Here is a 15,455-nt window from a genome sequence, read left to right as displayed (position 1 = left end):
AAATAGATCGAGAAAAAGTGTTTGCTGACGTTCTGGAGAAAAAAAAGCCTTTAAAGACTATAAAAACAACTGTGTACGAAAAAGGTAAAATTAGAATTTTTTCAAAGGGGTTACTCCATCGTTTTGTTGAAAAATTTGAGATTTTTTCAACTTTGATTTTTATGCAAAATAGACCAATAAAAAGTATCTGGGAACGTTTCTAGTTAGAAAAAAGTTTCTATAATCCTTTGTAACCCTCTGTAACCCCTTGTGACCCCCTGTCACCCCTTGAACCCTTTGTAACCCCTTGTAACCCCTTGTAACCCCCTGTAACCCCATGTATTCCCATGTCATAAATCGTGAAAATAAATCGTGAAAAAACGATTTTCGACGTTTTATATAGCAAACAAGCCTTTCTGAACAACAAAAACATCGGTTTCAAAAACCCACAAAATTGGCATTTTTGCAAAGGGGTTAGTCCATGGTTTTGGTCAAAAATTTGAGATTTCTTCAACTTTGATTTTTATGCAAAATAGACCAAGAAAAAGTATCTGGGAACGTTTCTAGTTAGAAAAAAGTTTCTATAATCCTTTGTAACCCCCTGTAACCCCTTGTCACCCCCTGTCACCCCTTGTAATCCCTTGTATCCCTTTGTAACCCCTTGTAACCCCTTGTAACCACATGTAACCCCTTGTAACCCCTTGTAACCCCCTGTAACCCCTTGTAACCCCCTGTATTCCCATGTCATAAATCGTGAAAATAAATCGTGAAAAAACGATTTTCCACGTTTTATATAGCAAACAAGCCTTTCTGAACAACAAAACATCGGTTTGAAAAACCCACAAAATTGGCATTTTTGCAAAGGGGTTAGTCCATGGTTTTGGTCAAAAATTTGAAATTTTGTGAACGTTTCGTTTAATGCAAAATACACCCAGAAAAAGTATTTGGTGACGTTCTCGTTAGAAAACAAGCCTTTCTAGACAATATAAACATGGATTTAAAAAGAAGGCCAAATTGGCATTTTTGCAAAGGGGATAGTCCATGATTTTGGTCAAAAAGTTGAAGTTTTTTCATCTTTTGTGTTTATCAAAAATAGATCGAGAAAAAGTGTTTGCTGACGTTCTGGATAAAAAAAAAGCCTTTAAAGACTATAAAAACAACTGTGTACGAAAAACGTAAAATTAGAATTTTTTCAAAGAAGTTAGTCCATCGTTTTGGTCAAAAATTTGAGATTTCTTCAACTTTGATTTTTATGCAAAATAGACCAAGAAAAAGTATCTGGGAACGTTTCTAGTTATAAAAAAGTTTCTATAATCCTTTGTAACCCCCTGTAACCCCTTGTCACCCCCTATCACCCCTTGTAACCCCTTGTAACCACATGTAACCCCTTGTAACCCCCTGTAACCCCTTGTAACCCCCTGTATTCCCATGTCATAAATCGTGAAAATAAATCGTGAAAAAACGATTTTCCACGTTTTATATAGCAAACAAGCCTTTCTGAACAACAAAACATCGGTTTGAAAAACCCACAAAATTGGCATTTTTGCAAAGGGGTTAGTCCATGGTTTTGGTCAAAAATTGGAAATTTTGTGAACGTTTCGTTTTATGCAAAATACACCCAGAAAAAGTATTTGGTGACGTTCTCGTTAGAAAACAAGCCTTTCTAGACAATATAAACATGGATTTAAAAAGAAGGCAAAATTGGCATTTTTGTAAAGGGGATAGTCCATGATTTTCGTCAACAAGTTGAAGTTTTTTCATCTTTTGTGTTTATCAAAAATAGATCGAGAAAAAGTGTTTGCTAACGTTCTGGATAAAACAAAAAGCCTTTAAAGACTATAAAAACAACTTTGTACGAAAAACGTAAAATTAGAATTTTATCAAAGGGGTTAGTCCATCGTTTTGGTCAAAAATTTGAGATTTCTTCAACTTTGATTTTTATGCAAAATAGAGCAAGAAAAAGTATCTGGGAACGTTTCTAGTTAGAAAAAAGTTTCTATAATCCTTTGTAACCCCCTGTAACCCCTTGTCACCCCCAGTCACCCCTTGTAACCCCTTGTAACCCTTTGTAACCCCTTGTAACCCCCTGTAACGCCCTGTAACCCCTTGTAACCCCTTGTAACCCCGTCTAACCCCTTGTAACCCCCTGTATTGCCATGTCAAAAAATCTTGAAAATAAATCGTGAAAAAACGATTTTCCACGTTTTATATAGCAAACCAGCCTTTCTGAACAACAAAAACATCGGTTTCAAAAACCCACAAAATTGGCATTTTTCAAAGGGGTTAGTCCATGGTTTTGGTCAAAAATTGGAAATTTCTTCAACTTTGATTTTTATGCAAAATAGACAAAGAAAACGTATCTGGGAACGTTTCTAGTTAGAAAAAAGTTTCTATAATCATTAGTAACCCCCTGTAACCCCTTCTCACCCCCTGTCACCCCTCGTAACCCCTTGTAACCCTTTGTAACCCCTTGTAACCCCCTGTAACCCCTTGTAACCCCTTGTAACCCCCTGTAACCCCTTGTAACCCCCTGTCACCCCTTGTAACCCTTTGTAACAGCTTGTAACCCCTTGTAACCCCCTGTATTCCCATGTCATAAATCGTGAAAATAAATTGTGAAAAAAAGATTTTCGACGTTTTATATAGCAAACAAGCCTTTCTGAACAACAAAAACATCGGTTTCGAAAACCCCCAAAATTGGCATTTTTGCAAAGGGGTTAGTCCATGGTTTTGGTCAAAAATTGGAAATTTTGTGAACGTTTCGTTTTATGCAAAATACACCCAGAAAAAGTATTTGGTGACGTTCTCGTTAGAAAACAAGCCTTTCTAGACAATATAAACATGGATTTAAAAAGAAGGCAAAATTGGCATTTTTGCAAAGGGGATAGTCCATGATTTTGGTCAAAAAGTTGAAGTTTTTTCATCTTTTGTGTTTATCAAAAATAGATCGAGAAAAAGCGTTTGCTGACGTTCTGGATAAAAAAAAAGCCTTTAAAGACTATAAAAACAACTGTGTACGAAAAACGTAAAATTACAATTTTTTCAAAGGGGTTACTCCATCGTTTTGGTCAAAAATTTGAGATTTCTTCAACTTTGATTTTTATGCAAAATAGACAAAGAAAACGTATCTGGGAACCTTTCTAGTTAGAAAAAAGTTTCTATAATCATTAGTAACCCCCTGTAACCCCTTCTCACCCCCTGTCACCCCTTGTAACCCTTTGTAACCCCTTGTAACCCCCTGTAACCCCTTGTAACCCCTTGTAACCCCCTGTAACCCCTTGTAACCCCCTGTATTCCCATGTCATAAATCGTGAAAATAAATCGTGAAAAAGCGATTTTCCACGTTTTATATATTAAAGAAGCCTTTCTGAACAACAAAAACATCGGTTTCAGAAACGCACAAAATTGGCATTTTTGCAAAGGGGTTAGTCCATGGTTTTGGTCAAAAATTGGAAATTTTGTGAACGTTTCGTTTTATGCAAAATACACCCAGAAAAAGTATTTGGTGACGTTCTCGTTAGAAAACAAGCCTTTCTAGACAATATAAACATGGATTTAAAAAAAGGCAAAAGTGGAACTTTTGCAAAGGGGATAGTCCATGGTTTTAGTAAAAAAGTTGAAGTTTTTTCATCTTTTGTGTTTGTGAAAAATAGATCGAGGAAAAAGTGTTTGCTGACGTTCTAGATGAAAAAGAAGCCTTTAAAGACTATAAAAACAACTGTTTACGAAAAACTCAAAATTACTTAGAAAAAAGTTTTTATAATCCTTTATAACCCCCTGTTACCCCTTGTGACGCCTTGTAACCCCTTGTAACCCCCTGTAAACCCTTGTAACCCCCTGTAATCCCTTGTAACTCACTATTTTCCCTTTTGACCCCTTTAACCCCCTGGTACCCCCTGTAAACCCTCTAACTCCTTCTAACCCGCTGTAATTTCCTGTAACCCACTGTTATCCCTTGTAACCCTCTCTAATCGCATGTTAGCATTCCACAGTGTTACTTACTTTGATTACTGTTAATTCCATCGCCCTTGTGGAATACTTGTGGAAGGCAACTGAAAGATAAATCGCAGAAAATTCAAAACCATATTGGTAAAGTCATTATCGGTTCATTATACAGGGTATTCATTACGAATTCTAGTAGCAGGAGTAAAGAAAACGTTACAAAATAAGAAATCAGCTTTTGTTGTGTAAGGCTAGAGTAGTTACTTAATTTTCTTTTGTAACCCTCTGTAGGCCCTTGTGTGCCCCTCTAATCCCCTGTTACCCCTTGTAGCCCCCTGTGACCCCTCGTAACACCATGTAACCTCTTGTAAGCTCCTGTAACAAGGGAAACAACAGGTAACAAGAGTGAGAATGGGTAACAAAGGTAACAAGGGATAACAAGGGTAGCAAGCGGTAACAAGGGTAACCAGGGGTAACCAGGGGTAACAAGGGTAACAAGAAGTAACAAAGGGTAACCAGGGGCAACAAAAGTAACAAGAGGTAACAAGGGTAACAAAGGCGAACAGGGGTAACCAGGGTAACAAGGGTTTAAAAGGGTAACAAGGGTAACAAAGAATAACAATGGTAACAAGGGGTAACAAAGGGAACAAACGTAACTCGGGGTAAAAAAAGGTAACAAGGGTGAAAAGGGGAAACAAGGGTAAAAATGGGTAACAAGGGTAACAAGGGTAACAAGAGGTAACAAGAGGTAACTAAGGGGTAATAACGGGTAACAAGGGGAACAAGGGGTAAAAAGGGTAACAAGGGTAACACGGGGGTACCAAGAGTAACAAGGGGTAACAAGGGTAACAAGCGTAACAAGGGGTAAAAAGGGGTACCAAAGGGTAACGAGGGGTAACAAGGGCACCAAGGGTAACAATGGGTAACCAGGGGTAACAAAGGTACCAAGGGGTAACAAGGGTAACAAGGGTAACAAGGGTAACAAGGGGTACCAATGGTAACAAGGGGTAACAAGCGTAACAGGGCATAAAAAGGGGTAACAAGGGTAACAAGTGGTACCAAGGGTAAAGAGGGGTAACAACGGGTAACATAGGTAACAACGGCTAAAAAGGGTAACAACGGGTAACAAGAAGTAACAAAGGGTAACCAAGGGTAACAAGAGTAACAAGGGTAACAAGGGTTAGAAACACATAACAAGGATAACAAGGGTTTAAAAAGGTAACAAAGGGAACAAAGGATAACAAAGGTAAAAAGGGGTAACAACGGTAACAACGGGTAACATGGGTAACAAACGGTAAAAAGGGTAACAACGGGTAACAAGGGGTAAAAAGGGTAACAAGCAGTAACAAGGGTAAAAAGCGATAACAAGGGTAACAATAGGTAAAAGATGGTAACAAAGGGTAACAAAGGTAACAACGGGTAACACGCGTAACAAGGGATAACAAGGGAAACAAAGGGTAACAGATATAAAAGGGTAACAAGGAATAACAAGAGTAACAAGGGTAACAAAAGGTAAAACAGGGTAAAAAGGGTAACAACAGGTAACTAGGGTAACAAGGAAAGCAAAGGGTAAAAAGGGGTAAAAAGGGTAACAACAGGTAACTAGGGAAAGAAGGGCAACAAGGGGTAACAAGGGGTAACAAGGATAACCAGAGGTAACAACAAGTAACAAGGGTAATAAAGGGTACCAAGACTAACGAGGGGTAACAAGGGTAACAAGCGTAACAAGGGGTAAAAAGGGGTAACAAGGTTAACAAGGGTAACAAGGGTAACAAGGGGTAACAAGGGTAATAAGGGAAAACAAGGGAAACAAGGGGTAGCAAGAGTAACAATGGTTAACAAGGGTAACAAGGGGTAAAAAGGGTAACAAGGAATAACAAGGGAAACAACAGGTAACAAGAGTAAGAATGGGTAACAAAGGTAACAAGGGATAACAAGGGGAGCAAGCGGTAACAAGGGTAACCAGGGGTAAGAAGGGTAACAAGGGGTAACAAGGGTAACAAGAAGTAACAATGGGTAACCAGGGGCAACAAAAGTAACAAGGGGTAACAAAAGTAACAAAGGCGAAAAGGGGTAACCAGGGTAACAATATTGGTAAAGTCATTATCGGTTCATTATACAGGGTATTCATTACGAATTCTAGTAGCAGGAGTAAAGAAAACGTTACAAAATAAGAAATCAGCTTTTGTTGTGTAAGGCTAGAGTAGTTACTTAATTTTCTTTTGTAACCCTCTGTAGCCCCTTGTGTGCCCCTCTAATCCCCTGTTACCCCTTGTAGCCCCCTGTGACCCCTCGTAACACCATGTAACCTCTTGTAAGCTCCTGTAACAAGGGAAACAACAGGTAACAAGAGTGAGAATGGGTAACAAAGGTAACAAGGGATAACAAGGGTAGCAAGCGGTAACAAGGGTAACCAGGGGTAACCAGGGGTAACAAGGGTAACAAGAAGTAACAAAGGGTAACCAGGGGCAACAAAAGTAACAAGAGGTAACAAGGGTAACAAAGGTGAACAGGGGTAACCAGGGTAACAAGGGTTTAAAAGGGTAACAAGGGTAACAAAGAATAACAATGGTAACAAGGGGTAACAAAGGGAATAAACGTAACTCGGGGTAAAAAAAGGTAACAAGGGTGAAAAGGGGAAACAAGGGTAAAAATGGGTAACAAGGGTAACAAGGGTAACAAGAGGTAACAAGAGGTAACTAAGGGGTAATAACGGGTAACAAGGGGAACAAGGGGTAAAAAGGGTAACAAGGGTAACACGGGGTACCAAGAGTAACAAGGGGTAACAAGGGTAACAAGCGTAACAAGGGGTAAAAAGGGGTACCAAAGGGTAACGAGGGGTAACAAGGGCACCAAGGGTAACAATGGGTAACCAGGGGTAACAAAGGTACCAAGGGGTAACAAGGGTAACAAGGGTAACAAGGGGTACCAATGGTAACAAGGGGTAACAAGCGTAACAGGGCATAAAAAGGGGTAACAAGGGTAACAAGTGGTACCAAGGGTAAAGAGGGGTAACAACGGGTAACATAGGTAACAACAGCTAAAAAGGGTAACAACGGGTAACAAGAAGTAACAAAGGGTAACCAGGGGTAACAAGGGTAACAAGGGTTAGAAAAACATAACAAGGATAACAAGGGTTTAAAAAGGTAACAAAGGGAACAAAGGATAACAAAGGTAAAAAGGGGTAACAAGGGTAAAAAGGGGTAACAAGGGTAACAACGGGTAACATGGGTAACAAACGGTAAAAAGGGTAACAAGCAGTAACAAGGGTAAAAAGCGATAACAAGGGTAGCAATAGGTAAAAGATGGTAACAAAGGGTAACAAAGGTAACAACGGGTAACACGCGTAACAAGGGATAACAAGGGAAACAAAGGGTAACAGATATAAAAGGGTAACAAGGAATAACAAGAGTAACAAGGGTAACAAAAGGTAAAACAGGGTAAAAAGGGTAACAACAGGTAACTAGGGTAACAAGGAAAGCAAAGGGTAAAAAGGGGTAAAAAGGGTAACAACAGGTAACTAGGGAAAGAAGGGCAACAAGGGGTAACAAGGGGTAACAAGGATAACCAGGGGTAACAACAAGTAACAAGGGTAATAAAGGGTACCAAGACTAACAAGGGGTAACAAGGGTAACAAGCGTAACAAGGGGTAAAAAGGGGTAACAAGGTTAACAAGGGTAACAAGGGTAACAAGGGGTAACAAGGGTAATAAGGGAAAACAAGGGAAACAAGGGGTAGCAAGAGTAACAATGGTTAATAAGGGAAACAAGGGGTAAAAAGGGTAACAAGGAATAACAAGGGAAACAACAGGTAACAAGAGTAAGAATGGGTAACAAAGGTAACAAGGGATAACAAGGGGAGCAAGCGGTAACAAGGGTAACCAGGGGTAACCAGGGGTAAGAAGGGTAACAAGGGGTAACAAGGGTAACAAGAAGTAACAATGGGTAACCAGGGGCAACAAAAGTAACAAGGGGTAACAAAAGTAACAAAGGCGAAAAGGGGTAACCAGGGTAACAAGGGTTTAAAAGGGTAACAAGGGTAACAAAGAATAACAATGGTAAGAAGGGGTAACAAAGGGAACAAAGGTAACTCGGGGTAACAAAAGGTAACAAGGGTGAAAAGGGGAAACAAGGGTAACAATGGGTAATAAGGGTAACAAGGGTAACAAGAGGTAACAAGAGGTAACTAAAGGGGTAATAACCGGTAACAAGGAGAACAAGGGGTAAAAAGGGTAACAAGGGTAACACGGGGTACCAAGAGTAACAAGGGGTAACAAGGGTAACAAGCATAACAAGGGGCAAAAAGGGGTACCAAAGGGTAACGAGGGGTAACAAGGGGTAAAATGGGTAACAAAGGGTAACAACGGGTAACAAGGGGTATCAAGGGTAACAAGGAGTAACAAGGGTAAAAAGCGATAACAAGGGTAACAAGAAGTAAGAGATGGTAACAAGGGTAAAAAGGGGTAACAAAGGGTAACAAGGGTAACAACGGGTAACACGGAAAACAAGGGATAACAAGGGAAACAAGAGGTAAGAGATATAAAGGGTAACAAGGAATAACAAGAGTAACAAGGGGTAACAAGGGTAAAAATGGGTAACAAGGGGTAACAAGGATAACAAGGGGTAACCAGGGGTAACAAGGGTAACAAGGGTAACAAAGGGTAAAAAGGGGTAAAAAGGGTAACAACAGGTAACTAGGGTAACAAGGGGAACAAAGGGTAAAAAGGGGTAACAAGGGTAACAAGGGGTAACAAGGGTAACAAGGGATAACAAGGGTAACAAGAGTAACAATGGTTAACAAGGGTAACAAGGGTAACAAGCGGTAACAAGGGTAACCAGGGGTAACGAGGGGTAACAAGGGTAAAAAGGGGTAGCAAAGGTAACAAGAAGTAACAAAGGGTAACCAGGGGTAACAAGAGTAACAAGGGGTAACAAGGGATAACAAGGGAAAAAGGGATGAAAAGGGAAACAAGGGGTAAAAGATATAAAGGGTACCAAGGAATAAGAAGAGTAACAAGGATAACAAGGGGTAACAAGGGTAACAAAGGGTAACAAGATAACACGGGTAAAAAGGGTAACAAGAAGTAACAAAGGGTAACCAGGGGTAACAAGAGTACCAAGGGTAACAAGGGGTAACAAGGGTAACAAGGATTAACAAATAGTAAGTAGGGTAACAAGGGTTTAAAAGGGTAACAAGGGTAACAAAAAATAACAAAGGTAACAAGGGGTAACAGGGGGTAGCAAGGGGTAACAAGGGTAATAAGTTTAACATTACAACAGCTTTTATAATTAACAAATTATCAATATCGGTATATATATTATCAGTATATATTATCAATATCAGTATATATTATCAGTATGCTTCCCTCAAAACATGGGATTTTCTTATGGTACATTTCACTAAGAATATATAATATATTTATTGTAAACCTTAGATCATTATATATTTATTGCAGTCTTCAATATTAATTGTATACTAGTGTTACATGTTCACATAACCAGCATTTCCTTCTCCTCATAAGTCCTATGAATAGTTTTGGTAAGAAGCAAAGGAAGCACTTCATCAAACTAGCCTAAATGCTTGTTTAACCTTAGAACAGATGTTACCTACAATATATACACCTACCTCATTAGCATTTAAGCAGGGTACCATCACCCTCTGTGGTACCTGTTTTTCTTTCAGAAAAGACTGCCACAGTCGTATGTCGTATTGTGGCCCACATGTTGTGTCTGTTGATGGAAAGATAATATGCCAAGAAAATATATATCTGTAAAATTCAACTACCGGTATTGGTCTATTATCAATGCTGCATTCTGATTGGTTGAGCTACTACTAGGCTATATGTTATAGCCCACTAGTAATGAAAAGCGCTGGCTTTTTTGCGGCGAAAAAGGATTAAAGTCAAGTTTTAACTAGCTAAAGTTGTTTTGTCTCAATATTTTTTACCAACTAGTTGGATTTTACTAATGGCCCTCATGGCCTCTAAGTCAATAGCCCATGAGGCCGAAGGCTTAATGGGCTATTGACTCAAAGCCCATTTGGGCTCGAGAAATAATTGTTAATTATTATGTAAACACCAAAGAAATACCATCCTCACATGATCTTCACATGTGAAAAGATCACCATTACTATGGCTACACAATAAATTGCGCCTTTCCCAACAAAAGGCTATTGAAGTGAAGTGGTTTGGAATTTCATTGGTGTTTACATAATAAATAGAACACTACATGGTCGCTTTGAGATACGAAATTTCTCTTCTCATGTTGAAAGATATTTATCCTACTGTTATTTAACAATTAATGAATGAGGCTGAGTATCTTATGAAGAATTATGGAGATCAAGGAGAGTGTTATCCGTCGAGGCTATACAACACTCTGATCTTTAAATTTGTATGGCTAATTAATAGCTTAAAACTTACAGTACACTTAATTATTCTCCAAAACTCACACCAACAAACATAGTACAATTACCTGCATTGTGTAAATTTATACCCAATATATATATTACCCTCTAACGGTCTGTCACATTTTTCATTTTGATGGTAAACACCAACTTTTGTTGAGTAAGGCTGGAGTAGTTACCTAATTTTCTATAGTAATCCCCTGTAACCCTCTGTTACCCCTTGTAACCCCCTATAACCCCTCGTAACACACTGTAACCCCCTGTAACATCTTGTAAACTCCTGTAACCCCTTGTAACCCCCTGTAACTTCTTGTAACCTCCTGTAACCGCTTGTTACCCCAGGTAACCTCCTGTAACTCCTTATAACCTCCTGTAACCTCTCATAACACCCTGTAACCTCTTGTAATCCCTTGTAACCCCCTGTAACTTCTTGTAACCTCCTGTAACCCCTTGTAACCCTCTGTAACCCCTTGTAATCCCCTGTAACCTACTGTTATCCCTTGTAACCCATTGTAACTTCCTGGTACACCCTGTAATCCCCTGTAACCTCCTGTAATTCCCTGTAACCCACTGTTATCCCTTGTAACCCTCTGTAACCTCATGTTAGCGCTACAGCCTGTTACTTACTTCAATTACTGTTAATTCCATTGCGCTTGTGGAATACTTGTGGAAAGCAACTGAAAGATAAATCGCAACAAACTCAAAACCATATGGGTAAAGTCATTATCAGTTCATTACGCAGGGTTTTCATCACCAATTCTAGTAGCAGGAGTAAAGAAATCATTACAAAATAATAACTTGAAAAACACTTCAGTACGTCTAAATAAAACAATAGTGATAGGCAACCAAACATTTAGCTGGAGATTTCTGTCTAGTAACTGGAAAATTCTCAGATCGTTGATGGCTAATAAACACCCATTCATAATGATATTGAATAGGTACGTGCTCTTGAAAAATTGAAATCGAAAACCTCGAAACCAAGCACTCACATGATAAGGCTACCCATGTGTACACAATCCTAAAGGATCAATCTTCCCTTCCCCCTCTGAATCTGAGCGCCTCCTTTACAAAATTCAATGATAGTAAGAACAACTATAGTCTTAGCCATCTTAAAACTCATCTACTACTTCCAAGGCAAAAAACTGATTTCCTCAAACACAATTTTAAGTGTAGTGTTGCAATGCTCTGGAACAATCTTTCTTACTAGGAAAAAAAAGCACAGTCCCTCCCTGAATTTAAAAGCAAAATTATCTTTGCTTTTTGCTACAATGCTCTGATCTTTAAATTTTAGTGGCTAATAAATTAATAGTTTAAAACATATAGTACACTTAATTAGTCTCCGAAACACACACCAACAACCTTAGCAAAATTACCCCCATTGTGTAAATTTTAACCCAATATAATTATATATTACCCTCAAAGGGTTTGTAACATTTTTCATCTTGATAGTAAACACCAACTTCCTGCTTATTCTATTGAAAGAAATCAGCTTTTGTTGTGTAAGACTAGAGTAGTAACCTAATTTTCTGTTGTAACCCCCTGTAACCCCTTGTGCACCCCTCTTACCCCCTGTTACCCCTCATAACACCGTGTAAGCCCCTGTAAACTCTTGTAACCTCCTGCAACCCCATGTAACCCCCCGTAACCTCTGCTAACCTCCTGTAACCCCTTGTAACCTGTTGTAACTCCATGTAACCTCCTGTAAACCCTTGTAACCCCCTGTAATCACCTGTAACCCACTGTTAACCCTTGTAACCCATTGTAATCTCATGGTACCCCCTATAATCCCTTGTAACCCCCTGAAATTCCCCGTAACCCACTGTTATCCCTTGTAACCCTCTGTAACCTCATGTTAGCGTTACAGCCTGTTACTTACTTCGATTACTGTTAATTCCATCGCGCTTGTGGAATACTTGTGGAAAGCAACTGAAAGAAGAATCACAAAAAATTCAAAACTATATGGGTAAACTCATTATCAGTTCATTATACAGGGCTTTCAATAAGAATTCTAGTGGCAGGAGTAAAGAAATCGTTACAAAAATAATAATAATTTAAAAAAGACTCCAGTACGTCTAAATAAAACAATAGTGATGGGCTACGAAACATTAGCTGGAGATTTCTGTCTAGCAACTGGAGAATGCTCAGATTGTTGATGTCTAATAAATACCCGGTCATAATGACATTGAATAGGTACATGTTCTTAAAAAATTGAAATTGAAAACCTCGAAACCATGTGCTCAAATGATAAAGCTACCCTTGTGTACACAATCCTAAAGAATCAATCTCCCCCCCCCTCCCACATCTGAGCACCTCCTTTACAAAATTCAATGATAGTAAAAATAATTATAATCTTAGCCATCTTAAAACTCATCTACTACTTCCAATGCTTTGGAACAATCTCTCTTACCAGGAAATAAAGGTACAATCACTCCCTGAATTTAAATGCAACATTAGTCTTTGCCTTTTGCAACAACACTCTCATCTTTAAATTTGTATGGGTTATTAACAGTTTAAAACTTATAGTACACTTAATTATTCTCCAAAACTCACACCAACAAATGTAGTAAAATTACCTGCATTGTGAAAATTTTTACTCAATATATATATTACCCTCTAAGGGTTTGAAACATTTTTCATTTTGATAGTAAATACCAACTTCCTGCTTATTCTATTGAAAGAAATCAGCTTTTGTTATGTAAGGCTAGAGTAGTTACCTATTTTTCTGTTGTAATCCTCTCTAACCCCTTTTGCACCCCTGTAACCCCTTCTGACCCCCTATAACACCCTGTAACCACCTGCAAATACCTGTAACCCCTTCTAATCCTCCGTAACCCCATGCAACCCCTTGTACCCTTTTGTTATCCCCTGTTATCCCTAGTAGGCCCTTGTATCCTCCTGTTAACGTTACAGCCTGTTACTTACTTTGATCACTGTTAATCCATCGTCCTTGTGGAAGAATTGTGGAAAGCAACTAAAAAGATTTATTGCAAAAAATTTTAAACAATATGGGTAAAGTCATTACGAGTTCATTACACAGGGACTCCATTAAGAATTCTAGTAGCAGGAGTAAGGTGTAAAGTTACAGCAGATAATAATTTGAAAAAGGCTCCAGTAGATCTTAACAAAAAATAGTCATAGGTTACTAAACATTAACTACAGATTTCTGTGTAGTAAACGGAGAATTCTCCGATCTCTGATGCCTAATAAAACACACTGTCCTAATAACATTAAATTAGTAGATGTTTTTTAAAATTGAAATAGAAAACCCCAAAACCAGGTGCAAATATCTTAACGCTTCCCTTATGTACACAATCCTCAAAGATAAATCTTCCTTCCCCCTCCCCCCTTCCCGGCCGCATTGGAGAGTCTCCTTAACAAAACTCAATGATAGTAACACCAACTATAATCTTAGCAATCTTGAAACTGATCTAGCACTTCCAAGGTAAAAACTTATTTACTCAAACACAGTTTTCAGTCTAGTGGTGCAATCTATAACAATCTTTCTTCCCATGCGAAAACAACACAATCACTTCCTGAATTTAAAAGCAAACATGCTCTTTGCCTTTTTCTACAATGCTCTGATCTTTAAATTTACATGTGTAATTAATAGTGTAAAACTTATAGTACACTTTGTTATTCTCCAAAAGCTCACAACAACAAACATAGTAAAATCACCAGTATTGTGTAAAAATTTACCCAGTTAATATATTACCCTCAAATAGTTTGTCACATTTTTCATTTCGATAGAAAACAACAAATTCTGCTTACTTTTTTAAAAGAAATCAGCTTTTGTTCTCTGTGGCTAGCATAGTTACCTAATTGCTTGTTGTAACCCACTCTAACCCCTGGTAACCCCTTTTAACCCCTTGTATCCCCCAGCAATCGGAATCCCCTGAAACTCTTTAAAACCCCCTATATAATCTCAGGTCAACGTTACAGCCTGTTACTTGCTTTGATTACTGTTAATTCCATCTTGCTTGTTGAATACTTGTGCAAAGAAACTGAAAGATAAATTGCAAAAAATTCAAAACCCTACCAAAACGTCATTACAAGTTCATTATACAGTCAACTTGCTCTAAGACGGACACCGTTGGGACCAGCACCAAGTGTCCGTCTTAGAGAGGTGTCCCTCTTATAGAGAGTCAAATAAAAGGAGTAAAGAAAGACAGGGACCAACTCCAAGTGTGCGTTTTACAGAGGTGTCCATGTTATAGAGGTGTCCGTCAAGAGAGAGTTGACTGTACATGGTTTTTATTAAGAATTCTAGTAGCAGAAGTAAGGTTTAACGTTACAGGGTATAATTAAAAAAAAAAGGTTCCAGTATGTCTAAATAACACAATAGTAATAGGCTACCGAAAATAAGCTGAAGATTTCTCTCTAGTAAACAGACAATTCTCTCATCTTTGATACCTAATAAACACCCTGTCATAATGACATTAAATTAGTAGATGTTCTAAAAAATTGAAATCGAAACCTTGAAACTATCCACTCATATGATAATGCTACCCTTATGTACACAATCCAACAACGACAAGTTTATTTCAAATTGAATATAGCTTACAAAGCTTGTGCCCGCAATCTCCCACCCGACCCAACTGAGAGCCTCCTTTACGAAACTCAACAATAGTAACAACAACTATAACCTTAGCAATCTTGAAACTGATCTAGGTCTTTCAAAGCCAAAAAACTAATTTCCCCAGACGCAGTGGTGCAATGCTATGCAACAATCTTTTTTACCAGGCAAAAACAACATAATCGCCTCCTGAATTAAAAAGCAAACTTCCTCTGCCTTTTATTACAACGCTCTAATCTTTTAATTTGTATGTGAAGTTAATAGTTTAAAACTTACAGCACACTTAATTCTCCTCCAAAAACTCACAGCAACAAAACCAAAAATAGTAAAAATACCCATAATATTGTGTAAATTTTCACCAAATTAACATTTTGCTTTCCGATGGTGAACAACAAGTTCCTTCTTTATTTTTTTTCAGTGTGGCTAGCGTAGCTGCCTAATTTCTTGTTTTAACCCACCGTAACACCTTATAACACCCTCTGAAACCCCTTGCCCCCCTGCAACCCCCTAGCAGGCCCGTAGGGAGGGGGTGCGACAGGTGCACTCACCCCCCGCCACA

Source organism: Porites lutea, chromosome 11 (assembly GCF_958299795.1).
Source record: "Porites lutea chromosome 11, jaPorLute2.1, whole genome shotgun sequence".
In the NCBI taxonomy this organism is placed as follows: Eukaryota; Metazoa; Cnidaria; class Anthozoa; order Scleractinia; family Poritidae; genus Porites; species Porites lutea.
This window is presented reverse-complemented; position numbering follows the sequence as displayed.